At 44.5% G+C, this 24020-nt stretch overlaps 1 long non-coding RNA gene across 2 annotated transcripts in view; it reads right to left on the bottom strand.

The window, feature by feature from the left end:
* Positions 1-6798: 6798 nt before the first annotated feature.
* Positions 6799-24020, bottom strand: part of LOC136621800 (uncharacterized) — a 200434-nt gene continuing 183212 nt past the window's right edge. For both annotated transcript variants that reach the window (XR_010791275.1, XR_010791274.1), the window contains one exon: positions 6799-6966. This is a non-coding gene — a long non-coding RNA (uncharacterized lncRNA). The remainder of the gene's footprint in view (positions 6967-24020) is intronic.

Raw genomic sequence — 24020 nt, 5'->3', positions numbered from 1 at the left:
ATGGGGAAAATTGTCTTCTACCTCATTGGGTTTCTTTGCCTTCCTCTGGATAATGTTCTTTCCACAATAATGCTGCGCTCATGCGTGCGCAAAGAAAACTCGTGTGAAGCCGGCCTCATTTTTATTTTTCTTTTCAAAAAGACTGCAATTTCTGCATTCTTTTTTAACGCCAGTGTTTATTTTGTGGGAAAAAAAATGCTGCGACCAGATGTTAATCTTAGGTCAATAGGTGATTATCGAATATGCTACAAACAGTGCATTGTTTGATTTTTTTGAAGGCGCACGTGGCTTCAGCCAATCACACCCATTCAATGATGTCATTGAATAGTGTGATTGGCTGAAGCCACGTGCGCCTTGAGCCAATCACAGCCATTCAATGCTGTCATTGAATGGCTGTAACTGGCTGACGGCGTGTGTATTAGCTTTTACTGGAGGCGGGGATTTCAAGCCCCGCATTCAGAAAGCAATGCTGCGCCGGGGACGAGGAGCGAGCGACATCCTGCCGGAGCGCGACAGAACACCGGGGGAGGTGAGTAATGATTTTTTTTATTATAAGACATACCCCGAAAGTAAGACATAGTGGGGCTTTTGGGGATAAAAAGAAAGTAAGACACTGTCTTACTTTCGGGGAAACACGGTAGTCCTGCATATTCATGAGTTAGTCACACCGACTCAGCCCTCCAGCCAATGATTTGCAGCTCTCTCTGCATGCACAGTCAGGGGCGTAACTATAGAGGATGCAGTTGCACCCGGGCCCAGGACCCTTAGGGGCCCCATAAGGCCTCTCTTCTCCATATAGGGAGCCCAGTACTATGAATAAAGCATTATAGTTTAGGGCCCTGTTACAAGTTTTGCATCGGGGCCGGGAGCTTCAAGTTATGCCTCTGTGCACAGTAATAGACAAGCTGGAGGGCAGGGTGGGTGGGTATAGCTAGCCTGCAGCTCATGAATATTCAGTATTACTTTAAGTAGTCCTCTGTGCATGTGCTGCTGCTGATAAAATATAATGTTCTCCAAATCTACAGCACAGATTGACACAGCAGACACATCACTGCAATCAGCGTGCCTGTTGTAATATAAAGAGATGAATAAAGTGTCCACCCAGCTGTCCAGTATCAATCAGCTGCCTTCAGGACACTAGGAAAGTTGGGTTGACATCCTTCCCACTTGAATTTGACCTTACTAGATGAGATAGAAATTGAGGTGAAGAGACTTTAGGCTGTAGCCTGTCAGACATTCTGTGTGTATCTCAGAGTTCATTTTTATATTAGCCCATTCAGTATGACGCGGCTACCTTAGTCCCACATGGTTTTGTAACACTGCTGTGCAGCTTGTAGGTGCAAGGGTTAAAATCCTTTTCAGTATCTGGGAAAGCTGAGTACTGGAAAGGAGCTTTGAAGTAGACCAGCAGAGCCTGTCACATCCCCCCAGGGGGGTCGGTGGTGTCCTTGCTAAACTATAGCTAGCAAATGTTTATGTTAGGAGATAAGGATAGGAATAAGTCTTCACATCCCAGTAAGCTTCTCCACCACATTTCTGGGAGCTGGACAGAAGATCTGATAACTTTTGGTGGCCAGTCCTAACAAAGAGATTTCACTCTGAACAAAGAAAAAATGTAATCTGGAAATTATGGCTGATTGGTAGGTCGCACCCCGCTGACTCCCATCCATGTGAGACGTTCAGAGACTCCAGAACCGCATATCTGGAAAAGGATATACCCGAAGATACCCATGTGTAGACTCAATGTGTAGGTAAAATCATGACTAAAATAGGCCAGGCCTATATTACCGATCAGATACCCGATTGTAAAGATATGACTGAAAGTAGGGAATTATGATTTTTCAGAGTTCCTACAAACCCAACGCTCTCTTCTCTGTGTGACCTCAGAGGGTGTGTACTGAGGGATCCTTTAAAATGTGGGACCCCAACATCCCCAAATGGTCAGCCCCTTGGAGGTACGATATGTGAGAACTGTCCGATTTTCTGTGCGACTCCACACAATAAAATGGTAACACTCTTACTCAGAGGCGTAACTTGAAGCTTCTGGGCCCCATGGCAAAATCTGTAACGGGGCCCCCAACTATAATGCTTTATTCATAGTACTGGGCTCCCTATATGGAGAAGAGAGGCCTTATGGGCCCCCTAAGGCTCCTGGGCCCGGGTGCAACCGCATCCCCTGGCATCCTCTATAGTTACTCCCCTGCTCTTACTTTAATCCCTGTTATTTTACTGTCTGTGGATATCATATGTAAGTCTCTTGCCGATTATCTTGTAACGTAATTTTTGTATTTTTCTGTAAATAAGCACTGCTACTTTTTAGGATTAAACTTTTAATTAATTAGAGAACCTCATCCATGTTAACACAAAACCATATCTCTAAAGACATAATTGTGGGTAATTAGCATTCGGGTCCAATGCCTATCAGCATTGGTGGTGGCAGCATGTTTTGTAAGAGCATTGTAGAGCTCTGGAGTGCGCTAGAACGGCTAGGTGGATGATTAGAGCTTTCACTTCGCATGCGTGCAGAAGCCAGGGAAAGCTGGGTACAAGTCAGCTGGTATTCTAATGACTTCAAGCTTGCAATCTCAGCTATATTGGGCACTGGGCTAGGCGGTTTGCTGTAGAGTTGTGGCAGAAGGTGATTGTTGCTTGTCCGGTTGACATGCAGAGTCTTGGAAAGTTGGGTACCAGTCACTCCACAATCTAAGACTTCCTCTCGCCACGTGACACCCGTACTACCCGTACTACCTTATGGTGCTCTCAGAGAGGGGTGCAGAACGATGGTGATAGTCTCTTTAAAATGATTTAGTCTAAGTTTGCACTGCATAATTATTAGACAGTATTAGTAAATTTGCCCCTATGTCTGTAGGAAGCCTTAGGGCTCTCTGATATTGTCCTGCGTGCTGCAGGCAGATCTTCCATGTAGGGAGGACACAGCAGTACGCAGGGCATTGTGTACTGCTGCATGCCAACAAATCCCCATATACAATCTTGCGTGTATGTACGTGTAATATGCACCAAGGTAATGCATGTCGCATTCTTTCTTTCACGCAGTGTGAGAGGCGCCAGTGAAAGTAATGTAAAGTTACCGTATTACTTGTGCAAAACCCGTGCTCTTGTAAGAGCGCCCTTAGACACTTGTTTGCAGAATATTAGCCCACACAATACTGCTATACTGTCTTATAGTGCTAATATAACATTGCCATATATGCAGCCCACATACTACAAGCATATAGAGCCCAAATAATATGCAGCATTGAATAATACAGGGAGTAGTATTTGAATAGTGCATATTATTTGGGCACTATGGAGCTTATTTATGTAGACCAGCATTTCCCACACCGATCTAAGTAAACTTTGCGCCTGGCTTTGAGTAGAGAGCTAGGTTGGGGGACAGAGAGGTAAGTGCCCCCATGCCGGTCCCCCAAAAGTACATGTTAAAGGCTGCTACTCTAATCCCTTCTGGCACGGCGTGGCCTTCAGTGGAACTATCATGCCGACTCCATAAGCTGATTATAATACTGGCTGTTTGGGTGGCCACTTGGGACTCTTTGCTGGTCCATTGCCGTCCAAACTACCCATAGACTTAACACACGACTGTGAACTTAACTATTGGCCACCAGGAATCCTTTGTGGTAGCCGGACTGACAGCTGACTTCAGGAAGGAGATGCTGATGCACGTTTTTTTGGCAGCGTTGACTCCTCTCCTCACCTCTCAGCAACGGTTGCTGTGATGTCAGTAGTGCATCCCGTGGCCACTATGGCTACCTATTGGTGATATTTAGAGATGAGCGAGCGAGTAGTGCCTTAGCCAAGTATCCTCCCGCTCGTCTGTAAAGATTCGGGGGCCGGCGCGGGTGACAGGTGAGTTGCGGCGGTGAGCAGGGAGGAGCGGGGGGGAGAGAGTGAGAGAGAGATCTCCCCTCTTTTCCTCCCCACTCTCCCCCGCTGCTCCCCGCCCCCTGCCGGCCCCAAATCTTTAGAGACGAGCGGGAGGATACTTGGCTAAGGTACTACTCGCTCGAGTAATGTGCCTTAGCGAGTATACTCGCTCATCTCTAGTGATATTCTTACCGGCTGTAAACAAAGATGCCGGCATTGACTCACTGGAAGAAACAAGTTGAGTTGAGTAGTTTTTTTTTTCTTATTTTATTCCATTTGCATCTGTTTTTAAAAAATGTTTAAAGTTGTCTAATAACCCCGTTCCTTCTCATCTAATAGGATTTACGGCTAATACTAATTACCAGCGTAATAGTAATAGAAATAATAAAATATTAACACACAATGTCAGGTCCACTTTAAGTCTTATCTCATAAAGCCTTGTAAAAGGATTGAATTTATTTCACCGGCGAAATACTGCAAAATGTGCCAGCCGGGAATAATAAGAAATGGAAACTGACAAGAACAGGAATAAGAAACCTTAGAGGGTCTGTAAGCAGGCAGCCTATCTCTTGAGGCAGGGGCTTATAATGAAAGAGCGGACGTGCAGGGCCCAAGTGCCAGCCGGGAGAAGGAAACATAAAGAATTCTTTGGCATTTTCTCAAAGGGTATTCTTCTTCTGGAAACAAACGTGAACTTCTCCGAGATGAGGAAGCATATGCACTAGAGAGGAAACTCTGATAATGAATCGAGGTATACACCTGTCACAACCTAATGTTTATTAAGTCGTAAAATATTACTATTCGGCAAGTGACGGCGTAAATTCTCTGTTTGTTAGTAAATTAAAACAACGAGTTGAGACATATCTCATATCTCCATCTGGAAGGGGTCTCTGTGGTACTGCCATCGCTCTGCTTCGTTTCCCGGTGCAATGTGTTTCGCTATGACCATGTGGCTTGGTAGTTAGCGAGGCCCAGTTTTTAAATCTCTTTTTCAGGATTTGTTCTCCATAGGGACAATCATCTTCCCAGAAATAGTCTTAGTAAATGGAGATCTTTTAAAACAGAACTGTCAGATCCAGCCGCTTGTGGGAAGATTTCCTCTCCAGATTTGCCCTAGATATATTAGATTCTTGTCTTGTACTTCTCATCGCTGCCCTACTGAAATGAGATGAAGTGCATAAATATAGAAAATAGACCACAAGATGTGACACGTATTCTTAGGTACAATTAGGAATAGATAGAACACCTAAAGCTTATCCTACTATATGCAATGGCGGTTGACCCTTTAGGTGTATCTGTCTTCAAATGTACTTCTTCCAGGATGGAATACATATATTCTGCACTATGGGAGAGGTACAGGGGGTGGACGAAAATATGGAAACAGTTTACGAAATGCATACCTTGAATTACATGAGATTTTTAAATGAGACATGCAGAGACCGATTTTAAGTGGAGGTACTATGACACGGATACTGATGAGTGGAAGTGAACATCTGCCCGAGCAACAAGGTTTCATTGGTCAGGAGTTTAAGCCACTCAGCTGCTGTTGCTCCCCAAACCACCCAGAGCAGGGCAAGAGGTGAAGTAAACACAAATTTGGTGGCAAAGCTCTCAACCAAGTAAGGGTCAAATTAAAATGTATTAAAATCCCATGCATTTCCAAGGTGTTTCCATATTTTTGTCCACTCCCTATAGTTTTCATATAACTCACACTGCGGTTCACTTATACTTTATATGTATGGATCAGTCATTATGACTGATCATGAATATTAATAAGGGGTTAGGAACGTTTTTAAACATGTAATTAATCAGTTTTCTCTACAAGATGACTTGCCTTTCATTCACTTCTATGCAGGGGCCAATTTGATTGGCTAAGGGTCCTTTTACAAAGGATGATTGACGGGCGCTTCAGTGATAATCGCTTTACATGGGCTGATCATCGTTCGATTTTTACAATGAATTATCGTTCGTGGTTCAGTTGCTGCCAGCATTTATATTTGTTCAGATTCTTGCAGAGAATGGAACCCATTGATGCCAATGGGTAAGTACACATTTCCTGATTTTGTGTGCTCGCAAAAAATAGAACATGCTCCGTTTTTGTGCGCAAGGGTCCCCTTAGAAGTCTATGGGAGGTAGAAAATGCACACACAGATGCACAATATGCTATGCAATTCTGTATTGAGCAGCAAAGGCCTGCATAGAAGTCTATGGGAGGTGCGCAAATATGTGCGCAAAATGCAGGAACGTGCCATACAGTCAAAAACAGAACACATCCGCACCTCATTAGGCTAAAGTGCCTTTTAAATCAGGGCGGGGGTGTATTGCACGCATGTGAACATGCCCTCTGTGCGCAAGAAGTACAGTATCATGCGCCGATGCACGTGCAAATCTACCACATCAACCTCGTTCACTGTACAAATATGTTGCCCTGAAGCGTGTGCAATTGCGCATACGGTCGTCTGAAGGAGCCCTTAAGGCCCCTCAAAAATGCTTTAGTAAGCACAACACATTTGCGTCATGAATGATACACTTTTGCGCATATAACTCTACTTTTTGCACTTGTAGGGCCAGTTCACATGCACACAGGACAACCCCTCCCCCCCCCCCCCCTCCATCGTGATTTTAAAGTCTATTTAGCCTAATGAGTTCCAGATGTGGGGTTTTTTTTCCACATGGAACTGGGCACCTTTCATAGACTTCTATGGGAATCTTTAGTGTGCAAATACGCAGAAAAATAGAGTATGGTGCGTTTTTTTTTACACGCTTGATATGCACACGCAAAAAAGAGTGATGAGAATCAACCCAAAAAAATCAAAGGCTTCTATTCTCTTCGTATTACATACACAAATACATACAGTTTTTCACTGAGCCAGTTCTGGTCCCGACCCTCCACCCCAAGCAGTGACCTACCTCCGGTCCCGACCCTCCGCTCAGAGCACATAAATACTTCCGGACCCAGGCATCATCCATTGACATCACCCAGTCATGGACAAGAGCAGAAGAAGAAACTATGGGCATGATGTCAGCGGAAGATATAAAAATGCTGCTGTAGAACACAACGTGACTGTCTTCAGTATGGGGATCCTAGCAAGTAAAAAACACTTTATGGACACGAGACATTCGAATGCTTGGAGTAAAAGTCAAAATGGTCCCAGAAAAAACCCTTTAAATTAATTTACTAGGGATAGAGTTTTATAGCATGACAATTCTGAAGCTCAATATTGTGGGAGTTCTGTAACTAAAATTACAGAATTCAGCAATTTCAGTGTTTTTGCCTCTCGTCAATGTGCAGTAGTTGGCTGGCTGGGTAAGAGGCCTATGATGTGGGTCAGGAGGGGTACAGCTGCTGCTTGTGGAGACTACCTAGTACACATGAGGAGATCTAAAAGGCAGTGCAATGCTCCTCTGGAAAGTTTGGTATGAAAATAGCCAATTTTACAATGCCTTGGCAGTAGCACCTATCAGAAGATAGATTTCCTGCAAGTCAATCACGTGCAATGTTTCAACCTCCAAAAGGCTTGAGAATGACTTCTATGAGGCTGAAACATTAAAATCAATCAAAAGATACACCTAGCGAAAAATATAATTTTTATTCGGTATATTGTAAAAAATTCCAACCAATACGCATTCCAAATGACACAAAGGACATCCAAAAGTGATATTGCTAGAGCCCTCTGGTATCTATTCTGAACCTAAACATTGTCCTAAGAGACCCTGTAGCGTAACAGCCCTGAAAGAGGCAACCCTACACTCCAACTTCATTCTATTAATCCTTATATTGACCTATTCACAAAATGACCCTGTGGGTGTTACAGACAGGGGGCACATAGATATTAAGATACACCCTATGGAAAATACCAGATATCTACACAATATCACAAAAGTATGCAAATGTGTCAAACAACAAAAGTAGCAAAATTTTCCAACCAATCAATATCTCTGTATCAATGCATTACTACTAGAGATGAGCGAGCATACTTGCTAAGGACAATTACTCGAGCGAGTATTGTCCTTAGCTAGTACCTGTCTGCTCGGAAGAAAAGATTCAGGTGCCGGCGCGGGTGAGTTGCGGGAATGAGCAGATGGGAGCGGGGGGGGGGGAGAGAGGGAGAGAGGGATCTCCCCTCCATTCCCCCCTGCTCTCCTCAGCGGCTCCCCGCGCCCTGCCGGCACCCGAATCTTTTCCTCCGAGCGGGCAGGTACTCACTAAGGACAATGCTCGCTTGAGTAATTGTCCTTAGCGAGTATGCTCGCTCATCTCCATTCGAAATGAGGTCCTCCAGCAGATCAGTAATGATATAGTAGAGAAGTATTGGAATAAATGTATTATAAACTCTATGCAGTTTCTTGAGTGCTATTTTTATTTTCTGCATCTTTATAACTCTCCAACTAAATAATAATAGGACCCTATTATTGCCAATTTTAGTCCCATCCTTACCATTGTGACACTGATGACAGGTATCATCGAGGCTGCACCCGGCAAACCCGGGAAGATGACAGATCCCACTAAGCCAAAGGGGCCCACTATTTCTGGAAATGGGGAATTATTTTCAAAAAGGGGGCATTAAAAGGACATAAACAGGGACATTATGTCTAAAAGGGAATATTTTTTCTAAAAGGAGGCAAACTGGTGCATTATTTTTGAAAGGGGACAAATGGGGCATTATTAGTGAATTGGGACAAAAGGGCAACTATTACTGAATGGTGGAAAATAGAGTATTATTACTGAGTGGGGACATATTGCCCACAGGGGCACAAAAATGGGGACAGTACTGCTGTGTGGAGTACCACAGGTAGCATTATTACTATGGTATCCTGGGTACTATAGAAGGGGGGATTGAGTAAAGGAGTAGATAATGCAGAGAGGGTGTCAAAGATGTTTGTGTATCAAATTCCAGAGAGACAAGTTGTAGACAGCAGAAGTTGTCAGGGCAGTCTGGGACGGCTAAAGAAGAAAACTCCAATTAGAGGGGACATCACTTGTGATCACTGGATATAACAGTACTGTAATCATTTATATGGTCTGCAAAACACCTGTATAAATCTGGTATGTACTGTTGTATGGTCACTGTATCCGCTGTTGCAGATTTACTGCTGCATGTATCGTGACACACTACAAAGGGGTCCACTAAGATTCTGCCACCCAAGGGCCCGCATTTACTTGGAGCCAGCCCTGGCTATCATTGACGTATCATAATTGTCTGTAATTGTAAAACTATGTAAAAAGTAATAACTATGTTGGGTATTTTGCAGCTGGACTCCATGTAGTCAAATAAGTAAAGATGAAGTAATTGCTGCTTCATCCAGACCCTATAGACATAATATAACATCAATATACCATTTAACAGGCACTTGATGCCCATATTAATTTCATGTTGCTTTAGAGAGCTAACATTAAGCTGATATTGAGCAATGGGACCAGAATATATGCCAGATGTATTTTTCAGAGTCCATTGACTATGGAGATATTTAGACTGTTATGGGCATAAAAGTGAATAGCTCCACTGACTCCTATTGGGCCATTTTACCTTCCCCATTGATGGGTGTGAAATAATTACTTTGGACATTTTTCCTTATGTTTCCTCTCTGTAGTACTCGTTCACCCCAATGCTATCGTTTTCTCTACCCCTATTACAGACTTTCACATTACGAGCTGCATCAACAAGCACTTGTTCTTTGCTTACATAATGACAAATAGGATACCAGAGAGGAAGTACAAAGAATTCATTCTTTGACCCTTAAGTATGGAAATCCAATGTTTTTGTCCATGCCATTGTTAAAATTGTAACTAGTTTCTATGACAAACAGGCAGGTAAAATATCAGTACAACTGTCATCTGTTACGTCCATGCGGCGCACTAAAGCGCCATGGCTCAGCATGGACGCAAGTTGATGTCCCAATAAAACCGCAACAACTCTCATAATGTTGCATAAACCAATTACACCTCTCCAGGTAAAGATGGAAGAACACCTGTCCCTTACTAATCAGGGAAAGTGGGGAACGCCTGCCTAAAAGCGGGGTGCTCGTCCCAATAAGATCGGCCCCACTGTCTTCATCTGGGAACTGGCTATCCCTGATTAGGAATCTGGAAATATGTACAAAACACGGGACACGACACTGTTCACACACACTGAACACGACTGTTCATAGCTCATGTCTGGCCACCTGCACAGACATTCAGAACATGTTGCTGTTCACAACTACACACACAGTAATGCACACCACACAGAACAGGAACCCCACCCAGAGCACACATGCATACAGATAGAAAACAATAGCTGGTCCAGGTGTCCTCACACCAAGGGGTAGAGGGTCAGCCACCGTGCTGACATACAGAGAACAGTGTCAGGCATCACCCACCTGACACACACATAAGACACCAGACATCTGAAGGCTGCACCTATATAGGGATAGAGAGAAACCTGTGGGTGTATGCACCTGTGCGGTCACCGTACCACACGCTACTCGATGCATGCACCCCAGAATGCAAGGATGGGAAGGACAACAGGTGTCCAGACCATCCTCAGGGAAGGTGAAAGAGACACTTTAGATATGCATGCATAACCAGCTCTGGGTAGAATTAATACACAGTGCAAAGAAAAGATAAAATGAGTAAAGTGACCAGCATATTCTACCAAGAGATGCTGGTATTTATGTGCAGCAGACCAGAGTAGATTGGCTTGAAAAACACCACACCCAGCCAACTTAATAACTCACCTGTGAAGCTGTGCTCATGGAAACCTGTAGAACCACAGGTCCCAGACACACAACCTAACATCATCTGAGATGAGTACTCAACATTAGAGCTAAAGCTGAAAAACAATCTCCACAGTCAAGGCTCGAGGCTGAAATTGCTTTAATTCACTAAACAGTTTTGGGTACGTTCAAACCACAGATTACCTCAAGAACTTGGTGTCTAAGTATGGAATATCTGACCAGGAATGAAAAAATACTAATTATATTACTATGAGTTTTAGTTTAGTTAGGCTCCCACAAAATGGGCCAACACCAGTTGTTATCTACATATCTCAGCCTACAAGAGTACTGTGTACTAGAGAATAAAGGCCCATTTACACTGGAGGAGTGTCGGGCAAACCATGCCCAACACTCGTCCCTGTGTCTCTACGCTCCTGAACTCCTACATGGGAGCTTCCACAGCTGGCTGGGTCATGGAGCGGCCAGCAGGGGGGCAGGGCAGTGCAGGAGATTTCTCTCCTCTCGCTACCCCACCCCCTCCATTGAAACAACACAGCGGCCATTCGCTACTGAACGGCCGCTGTTTAAACTGCATGATGAGCAATGAGCTTCGTCTCTCATCTTTTATGCTGCATAAAAGAATTTGGGAATACAAATTTATAACAACTTTTGACACTTTCAAAAGAGGGTTAAATTCTTCAAAAGAATGGGAAGTATGAGACATCTATAACACAGATAACACTGCTGACCTGATGATCTCCTAACACTAATTCAGGGAAAATAAATTTATGTTTTTATTTCTGTCATAGTATTCTTTTAAGGGCAAATTAATCCCACCATGTCTGTGCCTTGTCATAAGTATGTGTGTGTGTATATATGTATGCTTCTTTGTATCCATTCTATTATACCTTGATGAAGAATCCTAAAGAAGATGAGGAAAATGGCAGCATGCAGAAATCTCATAAAAAAGTTATGATCTTTATTATTCCATGATCATTCTATCAAAAAAAAGGGTAAGCTACGTTTCGACCCACATGAGGCCTATTTCAAGGCTTGAAAATCGGTGGGGATTTGTCGCTCCGAATCGCTGCCAATCATTTCTAGTGAGCATTGTGACCTTTTCTCATGCTAGTGACGTCATGTTCTTTCATCACATGACCTAAAAGCAGCTTTGTCCCATTCAAGTGAATGAGAGGCAGTAGAGAAACCAGGCACAGCAACTACACAATGTACTATTTTTGCCAGATATGGACCATGCAGTGTGAAGCTGTCATTTCAATTAGCTAATGGACCCTCACTGATCAATGACCTATCCTGACAATGGGACTGAGAGAGAAATGTCCCCAGCGGCTGAACTGTAAGTTACTGAAACTCTTGTGATGGGGTGTACAGGGGGGATACACTAGTACCTCTTTGCAGCCACAGAGATGGGACACAGTCACTGTGCAGGGCCTGTATCTATTGCATGGTGACTGCATTATTTAGTTTTGGGGTTTCACAGATGAAAATCCACGTCAGAAACCATGTCAAAATCCACACCATTGCTGTGGATTTTGACAAAGATTTTTGGTGTGGAACCGGAGCTTATTTCACCCTTTCAATAGAAGGGGTAAAGTCTGTTGCCAATCCACATCAAAATATGTTGCCTATTGTTGTAGATGTGACAAAAAGACTGTTTCATACTTCACAGGAGACACTCTACTTAAAGGTCCATTTACATGGGACCAATGTCGGGCAAACGATGCCCGACACTCGTCCCTGTATCCCCGCGCTCCTGCATAGGATCTAGCAATGCTGGCTGATTCATGAAGCGGCCAGCAGGGAGGCGGGGCAGTGCAGGAGATTAATCTCCTCTCGCTCCCATGCCCCTCCATTGAGATACACAGCGGCCGTTCACTACTGAGCAGCCGCTGTTTAAACTGCACAATGAGCTTAAATAATACTGTGTGAACCCTTCCCATATACTAGAGGTGAGCCGCTGTATCTAAACCCCATGCATTGTAGATATGCTGTCTCTAATATAACTTTTTTTTGGGGTGGTGGGGCTCTAAATTTTGCTATGGAGCCCCATGACTTCTATATACACCCCCGCTAAAGACTGAAGAATGAACCACCCAGGGAAGAAAATCTCTGTACTTTCCACAAAGCAGTGAAAGGACTAGTACCATATTGTATTACCCACAATCGTCAGCACACATCCTTATTTGGCGTGTTCAATACATGAATACTTTGAAGAAGAAGACTTTATGTATTTATGGATTTAGTACAACTCATCAGGTCAATAGTTATCATTCATTAAGCTGGTTGTACGTAATTAGCAAGGCACTGACGTCCGACACTGAATTGTGCTATTGTGTAGCTGCTAGAGCTGACCGGAGTTCAGATGTTGCAACCTTTCTACGGTTCAGGCCAACAGATATGATTTAATATGTATTGTTATACAATAGGCACTTCTGTTAAGCGGAAGGACATGATAGAAGGGAGTAAAGAGTTTAAAGGGAATGTGTCACCTTTTTACTATTAAAATATATAATGAAGCATATCCTACCTCCTGATTGAATATTATTAATTCTGTTATTATGGGCCATGTTACCGGAGCTTTTGCAATAGTTTTTCCAGTGATTTCCTATGCAGTAAGTACATCGACATAAGAAAACTCAAAGGGTTGTTCCGAAAATTGACTTTTATCACCTATCTACAGGTTAGGGGATAAAAGTAAGATTGGTGATAGTCTTCTTGCTGAGACTCCCGAGATCTCGTGTTCTCCCCTTCTACTCACTGCACCCTCCTACAGTGAGGAGGAGTTTGAATGGAGCAGTGGCCGCGCATGTCCAGCTGCCGCTCTATTTATTTCAATTGGTCTGACCGAAATAGCTGAGTACAAGCGCTCGGCTATCTCCGGCAGTCCCATTGAGAAGGAATGTTACAACAATTCGTATACTCAACCGCCACGCAATTCAATCTCCTCCTCACTGCTGCTGTATATAGTGAGGAGGAGAGGGGGACATGGACATTCGTTCTCGGGATCATGAGAATTTCAGTGCTGAGACCCCTATTGATCAGACTTTTTTTAGCTTTTTTATGGCCCTCATCAATGTACAGTAGGATGCTGACTGCATGCGTGAAAGGCCTATGACATGGCTCGGGAGGGGTGTAGTTTCTCCTTGTGGAGGACACTTATAAGGCCATTAAATGCTCCTCTGGGAAACAATATGCAAATGGCAGATTGATTAATGCCTTTTCCCATTTGCATATTAAAATTTCCCAGAGAAGCATGCATGACCTTATAAGTCTCCTCACACCAACTAGGTGCTCTCCACAAGGAGAAACTATACCCCTCCTGACCAACTTTGGGAGAACATATGGACTCTAACTAGGTGCTGGTCCAGCCTACATGTAAACCCAAAGGCCGGAGATGCAAGGAAATATTAGTAGTAATCACTCATTTTGGAGGGTATTGCGCAGTTACGTTATAAATCATAACAAGCTAAGGTTATGTTATGCTGTAAGCTGCGTTAGTCTATAAATACATTCTTTGTCAAAAAATAATCTAGCCCCAAGAAGTTTTCATTTTGCTGCAAAACTCGGCATGCAGTTCCATCTCAGACAGATATGGTTAGAGTTGTGGCGTGATTAGATGAACAGTCTTGTCATCCGAAGACCCAAAAAGTGGTTCCCCCCTTGGCCTATAAGAGGCTCTCGGAGGCTCCTGGTATGTAGTGACCTCTTCTTCTGCTTAAGTAGAGCTTTTGACCACTAGACGCCTCTACGACGCAATTGAAGAGTGGCGGCCCAACGGGGTACTAGAACCTCCCTTCAAGTGTTCAGTTTGCCTTTTGCTCTGATATTGTAATCACATGTAATATTAACATTACAATCACACATAGTTTCATTTCATCTCGACAATTCCTTCTAGGGGAGGGATTTTTTTGACAATGTGCGTATTTGCTATGTTTGCTTGTGAATTGAATTATGGAAGGGGAGGTGGGTGGCAGACGGGAGCTGTTGGCCCTATGCTTGTCATGTAGTACATGAAGTTCAGTTCTTGTGATTAATTCTTAAAAGTGTGCACTTGCTTACACTTCCGAAACTTTCTGTCAATCATGTGCTTTGAAGGTGCTGCGGGGTTTGTAGGTATATTACCTGTCAATCAACGTAGGGATGACTGCTACAACTCACATACATCCTCTTAAGCAGCATGATGGAAACATAGTGAAAATTGCTTGAAAGAAAAAACTAGTAAAAAGTGCCCACGTTAAAAATAAAAATGGCAATTATGTTTTGATAACTAGAAAAATACTATGAAAAACATAGGACTGTAACATAGAGAGGGCTATATATTTATATATTTATCCATAGGCTCCTATCAACCTTCCACATGCCCAAAGGGTGTCCCTTTAACATACAGGTAGGAGTATTCTCTGGCATTCCTATTTTTTGCTGCATTAAAAAGTATACATTTTGTAAAAGAATTTGTTTTTATATGTGGCCCTTGACCTTCTGGTAGGGCCCCATTCAAGGATGGTTCAATAACAGAGGTGTACATCACTGGCAAGTATAAAGTGGTTTTGTCATTAGAAAAAAAATCAATACTTACCTATTCCTCCCCAGCCAGTCTTCTTGCAACATATTCTCCTCGCCGATCCTCAGTCCCCCAGGTCACCTCACCGCAAGCAGGCCGGAGCCTCTTCTTCCTGTTTTGGAGCCTCCATTAGCTGCAGTTCACTTCCTGTAGGGCAGTGAATGCTACGAGAGACGTAGTGTTTACTACCTAGCAGGGAATGCCGAATCCTTTGCAGCTTGCTTTAGCACGCATGTGCGATATCTCGCTGCTAGTGTTTCATATAGTATATGAAACACTAGCGGCGAGACATGCGCAGTCACGCTAAAGCAGGCTGCCGAGGATCGGCATTCACTGCTAGGCAGTGGACACTATGTCATTAGTGATGTAGCATAGATTGACCTGCAGGAAGGAGAATGCCGGCAATGTACTCTTCGTCACCGGAAGAGGATCTGGACGGCTGGAGGTTAGGTGAAGATCAGGAGGAGATTGTCGAGGTGAAGATCTGGCAAGGAGACTGCATGGGGAGGAATAGGTAAGTATAGAGTTGTTGTTTTTTTTAATGACAGAACCCCCTTAAGAATACTTTAATTCACAGGAAGCACAAAGCACAGCAGTTACAACCACAGTTGGCATAAGCTTAATGGTTTATTTAAAGCACGATGCTTGATGGTTGCAGTCTCTCTATGAGGGCACTCAGTTTGGCAGTTTGAGCAGAATACAGGGTAGTAAGTTATGCCCAATAAATTGGTCTTCTTGGCAGCCCTCACAGGGTTCTGGGTAGGCGTTGAGAACTTTACCCAGAATAGTTGCTAAAAGAAATGAAGCCCTTCTAAATTGCTCTATGGTGGACTTCATAAGTAACTTGTGCCCAGCTCACTCACATCGGACCTGGGCTCCTTGTTATTATGTAGCAACCACATCATATAATACTATTGCTTTGCTTGTCAGATAAGCCTTCTGATTGCTTAAAAGTGGTTTTACACTAGACTAAATCAGTGATGGGCAACCTTTTGAGCTCGGTGTGTCAAAATTCGCCAAAAAAACGAGCATAACTCGGGTGGTGTGTCACTTCGAGAAAAAAACCATATTTATAGTTTAAATAACAAAAATGTATAATTGTAATATATAACTGTATTTAATAAACCCAAAACACCCATAGCACAGGCCCTCGCCTCTCGCTGCCTCCCCCTCACTTATCTCAGTAATGATGAGCCCCCAGCAGTGACAGTGCCCCCACAGCGGCCCCAAGCAGTGACAGTGCCCCAAACAGCGGCCCCCAGCAGTGACAGTGCCCCCCCCCCCCCACAGCGGCCCCCAGCAGTGACAGTGCCACCCACAGCGGCCCCCAGCAGTGACAGTGCCCCCCTACAGCGGCCCCCCGCAGAGACAGTGCCCCCCCTACAGCAGCCCCCAGCAGTGACAGTGCCCCCCACAGTGGCCCCGAGCAATATTAGTGCTCCCAGAGCGGCCCACAGCAGTGACAGTGCTCCCCCTACAGTGGCCCCCAGCAGTGACAGTGCCCCCCACAGCGGCCCCCAAGCAGTGACAGTGCCCTCCGGGACCATAAACTTACCCTCTCCACGTGCTGGAAGCTCCACTCCTCCTCTGCCCAGCGCCCCGCTAGCAGTGATGATCTCTGGCACACACTGTAACGTCAGTGTGCTGCCGGACGCCTCCTCCCCCGGACGCTCTTGTGGAACCAACAGGTAGGAGACGTCGGGGGATGGGGGAGGAGGATCCCGGCTGCAAACTGACATCCCGGTGTGCGTCGGGATCAGTGCTGCTAGTAGCGCTGCTTAGTGAATATCGGCAGGGTCAGCACTAACGGGGTGAGCGGCCGCATGTCAGCGACTATGGCTACACGTGTCAGTGCTGACACGCGTGTCATAGGTTCGCCATCACGGGTCTAAATAATCACTCGAGACTGTTTGTGTGCTATTACACAAAGCAATTGTTGGTCACTTATTCGGTTTCATGATCATTGAATGCATTTTTTAGAGCATTTCCAGGGTCCAAATATTGTTCTTCAACTAACTATGAGGTGCGAGGTTCTTTGGCGGGTGTGTATTTGCAATTTTGACTACTCCCCATAGCATACTCATTGGTAGCCAAGTCTCACTGAACACACAGAAATATGTCTGAATGGTCTTTGAGTGAACACTCGTTGCTAGCCACAGAACCAAGTATCCTATTGAAGACCACAGCAGCGAGTATATCTTCGAAGATCAAAACCAGCCAGAGATGGCAGCACTGAGTCATCTTTTGAACACTAGCAGGAACTGTTTATGTGTTTTCAGGAACCAATGAGTGTTAAGCAGGGGGGCAAAATGTTCAAAAAAAGTAGGGAGCCAATCAGCATTCGATGGGAGGCGCACACCTCTGTACAAGTTGTCGGTTAGTCGTTGAAAGACAACAATTACCTGCTTACATCAGACGATAATTAATCAACCAGGAACTATTTTTAGTTTACCTAATATGAAACGACTAGTTAATGAATTTTTGCTCGTCACCCTATTGGTGGCGACAGAACAAGTGTCGCTTACATTCACTCTATGGAGTGACTACTTGTACGATAGTTATACCTTATAAAGCCGCCATAACTGATCAACCTCTGGATTATGGATAATATCGTAGTACTGGAAACATGTACCAGTCCATAAAATGACGGATTAAAGACAGTTTTGGAGACTAATTAACCTTTTGAACAATAATAGAATAGAATTGTGCTTTGAGGCGCGGTGTATTATATTCTGTGCCCACCGTTCGCTGGTATCTTGCAGCGGTGGTCATTATCAGGTAGGATACAAGTGCGCTCAGTAGTCTGGATGGCACTCCGCAGACATATGTTCTTCTGTTCTACTAGCTCTGCCGTGATTAGTGAAGCTGCACAAACAGTTTTTTTTCCTTTTTCTTTAACAAAGTGAAGGTGTGATTTTCTCAGGTTCTGTGAGAATAGACACACATATTTTTACAAACCAATCTGTTTTTCTGTAGATAGATGTCCGCAGGGTCTGTGAGCCTCTGTGAGGTGTTGGAGTCGTACCATGAAATTCTGAACGGTGAGAGAAAATAAAGTACAAGCAGCAAAAAGTGAATGTCAGGCCCAACCAAGCCTTATGAATAGAAGAAAAGGATAGTCTACACTTCCGACTCAAGAACTGTTGTGGTACAACAAGTCTCAGCAGGCACTGCTAGCTGTAACTTAACCGGATGCTGGAATTCGTAGTCTCATGATAGCTGTTAGAGATGAGCGAGCATATTCGCTAAGGACAATTACTCGAGTGAGCATTGTTCTTAGCGAATATCTCCCCGCTCGGAAGAATAGGTTCGGCTGCCGGCGCGGGTGAGATGTGAGTTGCGGCGGTGAGCAGGGGGGAGCGGGGGGGAGAGAGGGAGAGAGAGAGATCTCCTCTCTGTTCCTCCCCGCTCTCCACCGCCGCTCCCCGCCCGCCGCCGGCAGCCGAATCTCTTCTTCCGAGCAGGCAGGTACTCGCTAAGGACAATGCTCGATCGACTAATTGCCCTTAGCGAGTATGCTCGCTCATCTCTAATAGCTATATAAACTGCCAATAACGATGTGTGGATTTCATATTTGAGCGCGTTTTCTGTGCATTGCATCGGACAAAACTCGCGCCAGAATATTGCTGGGGTGAATAAACCCTTAGTCTGTATTTACGTGCACAGGTTTCCTGTGTGAGTTTTGTGCGTTGCAAGGCGCACGAAAATTGACCCCATTGTTTTATACATGCGATCTTTCTCTCGCAGTGATGGGGCGAGATGGAAAAGTAGCAGCCTGTTGTATTTCTCTGTGATTTTGCAGAAAGCGCGCCATTATTTCCTATGGACGAGTTAAATGTCGCATCGCATTCATATCTATATGCGAGTACGATGCAATACAGTGAGACCTTGGGTTAAGAGTGCCTCAGCTTACAAGCTTTTTGACTTGCGAGCAGGCTCTCTCCCGAATTTTTGCTCTGATTTAAGAGCAAAAACTTGGGTTAAGAGCCTTGCTCCCAATAGGGCCCCTGCTGCTGCCGGCGGCCCCATTGAAAGCAATGCAATGCCGGCAACCCTTGCAGTGATTTTTGGGGAAGGGTTTAAATATAAGCCCTTCCCTGAAAATCATCCCTAGCTGTAGTAAAAAATATATACTCCCCTGTCCGCCGCTGCCGGCGCTCAGGTGTGTATAGCCGCCACTTGTTCTCCCTGCACTTTTAATCCCCGCCTGCTGAAAAGCTTCAGAGCAGTGCAGGGAGAACAAGCGTCGGCTAGACACACCTGAGCCCCGGCAGACAGGTGAGTATATATATTTTAATTTTTTTACTACAGCTAAGGAAGGGCTTATGTTTAAAGCCTTTCCCCAAAAGTCACTGCGGGGGTGCCGGCGTCCTATTGCTTTCAATGGGGCAACGGCAACCCCATAAACAAGGCACCACTGTATATTCTTCCCATTGAAAAAACATGTGATTTTCACTCGCATGAAAATCTCACGTGATAACTGTCTGATCAGTGATGCGATGTCATTTGCCAGAAAACTCGCATAGAACATCGCAATTCTACAAACGCGATATCAGTCCAAGTTTCTTGGATTGATATTCTACTACTGTGTGTAATTACAGCCTTAGCCCCAATTTCATAGAATTTGCTCTCCCTACTGGTATGTGCATTAATAGATAAGATAATAATGTGCAATAATTACATCCTAACATAATACCACCATACAGCGACTAACAGCTCATTCACTAGAGCTCTGTGGCGTGCACTATAGCCGAGAGAAAAGATCGCGGCTCTACTGCTATAAAGATCACACCAACAGGTTAATTCCGGCTACTTGAAGTAGCCTGCTCACACAATCGGAGGTGCGTGTTTTCCAGCTCCCATAGGAGTCTATGGAAAGCATGCAGCAAAGATAGGTCAGGTCCTATCTTTGCGTACGCCACGGAGCTTAGATGCAAATTTGCACTCGCATGTCCTATCTTTGCTAGTTGCGCGACTTTAGTATGTCTGACAATCGTTCATGTGAATGCTTCTATAGGGACCCGTTGGTTCCTATCGAAGCGCGTTCTGTGCGTGCCTCTATTGTAACTTCTGTACAATGATGAAAATTACCACCTTACATGGAATGAATATTACCAACATATACCCACTGAATCATACTACCATACACCGACTGATTTATGCCACCACACACTGACTGATTACTACCACTATACACCAACTGATTAATCACTCCTATACATACTGAATAATACAACCATACATTTATCACATACAACTACTGTACCACACACTGGGCGAAAATTACTGTCATACATAAACCAAATAATATCACCATACAATGACTAAATAATACCACCATATATGGAATGAGTAATAACCACCATAGACATACTGAATCATACCATCATACACTGACTGCTTAATACCACTATACATTAACTGAATAATATCATTATATTTTTATTAACCCCTTAGTGACCAAGCCTGTTGGTGCCTTAACGACCAGGTCAAATTTTGGAAATCTTACGTGTCACTTTAACATAGAATAACTCTGTAAAGGTTTTGCATATCCAAGTGATTCTCACATTGTTTTTTCACCTCATATTGTACTTCATTTAGGTGGTAAAAATAGACCGATAGAATTTGTGTATATTTATTAAAAGTGCAAAATTAAGAAAATTTGGGGAAAAAAATGTCTTTTTTTTTCACATTTTTAATTGCAATATCTCAAATATGTGCAAACATACTGTACAAATTTTTGATCACATATGTATTTCCATCTGTTTACTTTATTCTGGATGCACATTTGAAAAACTTCATTTTTTTTTTAACCATTTAGAAAACGTACAAATGTAACCTTAAAGGGGTTGTCTCGAGGAAGCAGTGAATTTTTTTTTTTGCCCAGTCCCCCTAATTAAGCATACATTACTAAGCCCCCCTGTAAATGACTTTTCTAGCTGGTTTCTACTTACAGTTCCAGCGTTTCAGCAACTTATAAAAGTTTCCCCAAGATGGCCGCCGGCTCTTTTCCCGTCGCTTGCTGTAGCCCGACGTGCGCGCTCCCGAGACGCTACCAGCTGTGTCTCCCTGACAACCAGACGCCCCGCAGCCGCCGACCGGACCCCTGGATTGAACGCCGCCGACCAGTCACCCACCGCCAGGCAGCAGGTAACCGGCGCTAGCCCCCGGCTCCCCAGCGCTACCCCCCGGCTCCCCAGCGCTACCCCCCGGCTCCCCAGCGCTAGACCCTGACAACAGACGAAGGCCCCTCGGCCCAGCGCTAGGTTCCGGAGCCCAGCGCTAAGCCCCGGAGCCCAGCGCTGGGCCCCGGAACCTAGCGCTGGGCTCCGGGGCCTTCACCTGTTAGTGAACATCACCCCCGACCCATCACTTACCTGGGCGGCTTCTCGGGACAGCTGGGCGGCTTCTCGGCTGGGCAGCTCCAGTTTCTGCACCTTCCTCTAACAGAGGATGGTACAGAATGGCCGCTCCAGCGCGCTCCCGAGCAGTGACAGCTCGTCTGCGCATGCGCAGAAGAGCTGTAGCGGGGAGCACACTGAAGCGGCTCGTGCTGAAAGGAGAAGAACGGACTGCGCAAGCGCGTCTAAAAAAGCAAGCTGCCAGCGAATTTAGACGGAACCATGGAGACGAGGACGCTAGCAACGGAGCAGGTAAGTGAATAACTTCTGTATGGCTCATATTTAATGCACGATGTATATTACAAAGTGCATTAATATGGCCATACAGAAGTATATAACCCCACTTGATTTCGCGAGACATCCCCTTTAATTATCAACATTTTGAGGAACACTTTGTTTCCCTACACCAAGGCAAGATTGCAAAGGCTCATGATAGATATCCCCACAAATTACCCCATTTTAAAAATTACACCCTGGTTCTCCGGCACTCTTCTGAAGCATTTTCTCCTGGCCAAGGATTTAAAAATCCCCGCCTCCTGAAAGCTCTAGGTCTGATTTGCTGAGTGCTGTGGCGAATCACAGGCAGCGCCGCTCAGCATTCATTGAATTCAATGAATGGCTGAGTGCTGCCTCTGATTGGCTGAGCGCTGTGACCAATAACAGGCAGCACTCAGCTGTCATTCAATGAATAGCTAAGCGCTGCCTGTGATTGGTCACAGCGCTCAGCCAATCAGACCCAGCGCTTTCAGGCAAGGAGAAAATGCTTCAGAAGAGTTCCGGGGAGCCAGGGAGAAGGCGCACCAGAGTGCGATGTATATTTATTTTTTATTTTTTTAAGCAGCTGTGTGGGGGTTGCCTTTTCCCCATTGCTTTCAAAGGGGCAGCAGCAGCGCCAGCCCCATTGAAAGCAATGGGATAGCATCTCGGGCCTTTGGTCATGCACATTTGGCAGATCATTGGAGCCCTTTTTTTTGTGCACAAGGATACGCAAAAAAAATCGCTCATTTGACCGAGCCCTAACATAGTATTTTAGGCTGAATGGAGACAACAACCATCTAGCTCAGCCTGTTGATCCAGAGGAAGGGAAAAACACCCAATGAGGCAGAAGCCAATTAGTCCTTTTGGGGGAAAAAATTCCTTCCCAACTCCCTAATAGCAGTCAGAATAATCCCTAGATCAACATTTGAAAATTTCTAACTGACTCCAAGACCCGGATCAACAACCCCGCTGATTATTAATGTCTATGTCCTGTAATATCATAGCACTCTGGAAATACATCTAGTCCCCTCTTAAACTCCTTTATGGATTTTGCCATCACTACGTCCTCAGGCAGAGAGTTCCACAGTCTCACTGCTCTTACAGTAAAGAACCCTCTTCTATGTTGGTGAGGAAAACTTTGTTTTTCTAGACGTAGTGGATGCCCTCTTGTTACCATTACAGTCCTGGGTATAAACAGATCATGGGAGAGATCCTTGTATCGTCCCCCCATGTATTTATACATAGCTATTTGGTCGCCGCTTAACCGTCTTTTTTCCAGGGTGAATAATCCCAATTTTGATAGCCTCTCTGGGTATTCCTGTCCCCTCATCCCATATATTAATTTAGTTGCCCTTTTAATGCACCCCAAGACTTTATTTGCTTTTGCAGCAGCTGATTGGCATTGATTGCTCTAGTTAAGTCTACAGTCCACTAGTACCCCCAGGTCTTTTTCCATTTCACTTTTGCAGTATCCCATTTAGTGTGTATTGGTGACATCCGTTTCTCCTGCCCATGTGCATAACCTTACATTTATCAATACTGAACTCCATTTGCCATTTTGCTACCCAAGCCCCAAACTTATGTAGGTCTGTTTGTAGCCGCACATTGTCCTCCGTTGTCTTGATTACCTTGTATAATTCCGTATTGTCTGTAAATATCGATATACATAGATTAGTATGGAGCCCCTATGCTTGTAGGGCCCCCGGGAAAGTGTCCATCAGGCCCCTGCGTTAAGATAGCACTGCTTATAGTGACTAAATAATATTACCATACACTGCCCAGAAAATACCTCTATTCACTGACAGTCTAAGGCCATATTCATATGGGCAAGCTTAACTACCGAGATCTGTCTGAAGGCGACTTCAGACTAGCGTATGCGCAAATACGTTTGCCTCAGCACAGCGTAATTGCGCAGCTAACGAGATTGAGTTGCACGCATATCGGCGCATAGTAATCTACTTTTTTGGACACACAGGGTCAGCTCACATTAGTGACGCACCCCCGCCCTGATTTAAAAGGCTATTTAGCTTAATGAGGTCCAAATGTGTTCTACTTTTCACAGAGTTGCACCCTTCTTTGGGGCCCTTTGGTGCGCGAGTACCAAGAAATATAGAGCAGGTACTTTTTTCTGCACACGTAAGGCTCGTTAATTAGAATGAACTTATAGACATCAATGGATTCTATTCTCTGCGTATTGCAAT

Source organism: Eleutherodactylus coqui, chromosome 1 (genome assembly GCF_035609145.1).
Source record: "Eleutherodactylus coqui strain aEleCoq1 chromosome 1, aEleCoq1.hap1, whole genome shotgun sequence".
Lineage (NCBI taxonomy): Eukaryota > Metazoa > Chordata > Amphibia > Anura > Eleutherodactylidae > Eleutherodactylus > Eleutherodactylus coqui.
This window is presented reverse-complemented; position numbering and strand designations above follow the sequence as displayed.